Raw genomic sequence first — 2,866 nt, forward strand, 5'->3', positions numbered from 1 at the left:
TTCTATTAGGTATGTCTTTGGGATTTTAATTGGAATTGAATTGAATTTGTATAGCACTTTTGGTAGTATGACCATTTTGAAAATATTAATTCTGTGAATCCAAGAACATGGGAGATCTTTCCATCTTCTAAGGTTTTCTTTAATTTCTTTCTTTAGTGTTCTATAGTTCTCATTGTAGAGGTCTTTCACCTCTTTTGTTGGACTGATTCCCAAGTATTTTATTTTATTTTTTTTTTGAGGCTATTGTGAATGGAGTGATTTTTCTAATTTCCCTTTCAGAGGATTCATCACTTATGTATAAAAATGCAAAAGATTTTTGAGCATTGATTTTATATCCTGCTACTTTGCTGAATTCATTTATGAATTCTAGACATTTTCTGGTAGAATTTTTTGCTCCTCCAAATATAGAATCATGTCATTGGTGAGTAGGGATAGTTTGAGTTCTTCTTTTCCTATTCATATCTCTTTAATTTCTTTGGTCTGTCTAATTTCTGTGCCTAGAGTTTCAAGGACAATGTTGAATAGAAGGATCCATGTGCTGCTGAGAAGAAAGAGTATTCCCTCACTGATGGATGGAATATTCTATAAATGTCTGTTAAGTCTAAGTTATCGATTGTGGTATTGATATCTTTGGTTTCTTTGTTCAATTTTTGTTTGGCAGATCTGTCCAGTGGTGAGAGAGGTGTGTTAAAGTCACCTAGTATTATTGTGTTGTGGTCTATTTAGTTCCTAGAATTGAGAAGGATTTGTTTGACGTACGTGGATGTGCCATTGTTTGGGGCATAAATATTTATGATTGTTATGTCTTGCTGATTTATGCTTCCCTTAAGCAGTATGAAATGTCCTTCTTTATCCCTTCTAACTAATTTTGGCTTAAAGTCTGCTTTATCTGATATGAGGATGGATACCCCTGCTTTTTTACTGAATCCATGTGCCTGGTATGTTTTTTCCCATTCTTTGACCTTTAGTCTCTGGGTATCTTCTTCTATGAGATGAGTCTCTTGAAGGCAGCGTATTTTTGGATCTTTCTTTTTAATCCAATCTGCCAGTCTATGTCTTTTGATTGATGAGTTCAGGCCATTAACATTCAGGATTATTATTGAGATATGATTTGTATTCCTGGTCATTTTAGCTTATTTTTGGTTTTTAACGTGACTTGGTTTCTCCTTTATTTGGCTATTCCTTTAGGATAATTCCTCCCTTTACTGACCTATATCGTTGTTTTTCATTTCTTCCTCATGGAATATTTTGCTGAGAATATTCTGTAGTGCCGGCTTTCTATTTGTAAATTCTTTTAGCTTTTGTTTATCATGGAAAGATTTTATTTCGTCATCATATCTGAAGGTAACTTTTGCTGGGTATAAGATTCTTGGTTGGCATTCAATTTCTTTTAGAGCTTGAAAAATGCTGTTTCAGGCCCTTCTAGCTTTTACAGTCTGGTTTGAAAAATCTGCTGATATTCTTATTGGTTTCCCCCTGAATGTAATTTGATTTTTTTCTCTCATGGCTTTTAAAATTCTATCTTTATTTTGTATGTTAGGTATTTTCATTATAGTGTGCCTTCATGTGTGTCTGTTGTAATTTTGTACATTTAGTGTCCTGTAAGCCTCTTATATTTGATTTTCATTTCATTCTTCATGTTTGGGAAATTTTCTGTTATTATTTCATTGACTATATTGTTCATTCCTTTGGTTTGGTTCTCTGTGCCTTCCTCAATCTCAGTAATTCTTAAATTTGATCTTTTCATGATATCCCATAATTCTTGGATTTATGATTTATGATTTTCATGATTTCTTACCATCTTCTCTGTTTGGTCAACTTTGTTTTAAAGATTAAATATTTTGTCTTTAATGTCTGAGGTTCTGTCATCCAGGTGTTCTATCCTATTGGTTATACTTTTATGGACTTTTTAATTTGGTTTATTGTTTCCTTCATTTCAAGAATTTGGTTTTTTTTCCCAGAATCTCTATCTCTTTATTGAAATGATCTTTTACTTCCTGCATTTGCTCTTTTAACTGTTGATTGGTGCGATCATTCAATGCCTGCATTTGTTCTCTTATCTCATCATTTGCTTCTCTGATCATTTTAATTATGTACATTCTGAACTCCCTTTCAGACATTTCTTCTGCCATGCTGTCATTGGATTTTATTGATGTAGCATCTAGATTTGTTTGGAACACTGTCTTCCCTGGTTTTCTCATATGCTTATGTATCTTCCCCTCTAGGAGTGCAAATCTGAGCTATTGCAGTTTCCCTCCTATAGACTTATAGTGTCCCTGCAGGTTCCAATATCTCATCTTGAAGTGAGAGAGCAACATTAGCAGCACACCATTCAAACACTATGCATCCTTAACTTGAATAGTCCCTTTTTAAGACATTAACCATATTGTCTTAATAAACAGAGATTATGAGTTCAATTAGTATCTACAGTTTAGCCAATAGGTTTGGAATAAGGACCATGATTTCTAAAGGTGGACAAAGAGGTTGGGCAGCGGTGTAGGATACAACTGTAATGAGATAAGAAGTTTGTCTATAGAGGTCCTATATCATAGGAATAGTGAAAGTGAAATTAAAAGAAATTTGTTGTTAGCATGTGAAAAGGGAGAAAGAGTCTCCAAGGAGACAGATAGATAAGAGGAAAATAGAGAGGATGAGAAAAATATTAATAAAAGAACAGAAAAGTAGGAATGATAGTAGGTATAATAGGAATAATTATAATATTACTACTAATAAAAAAATCTACAATAAAACTATACAGTACTGTTCAAACCTCCTAGTCTTCAGTAACCTGATGCCTGGGAGGAACTTGATAATGCAGTGACCCAAAAAGGATGCTGCCCCTCTAGGGATGGTGGCCTCCAGGTGG

This window comes from Sciurus carolinensis, chromosome 7 (assembly GCF_902686445.1).
Source record: "Sciurus carolinensis chromosome 7, mSciCar1.2, whole genome shotgun sequence".
Lineage (NCBI taxonomy): Eukaryota > Metazoa > Chordata > Mammalia > Rodentia > Sciuridae > Sciurus > Sciurus carolinensis.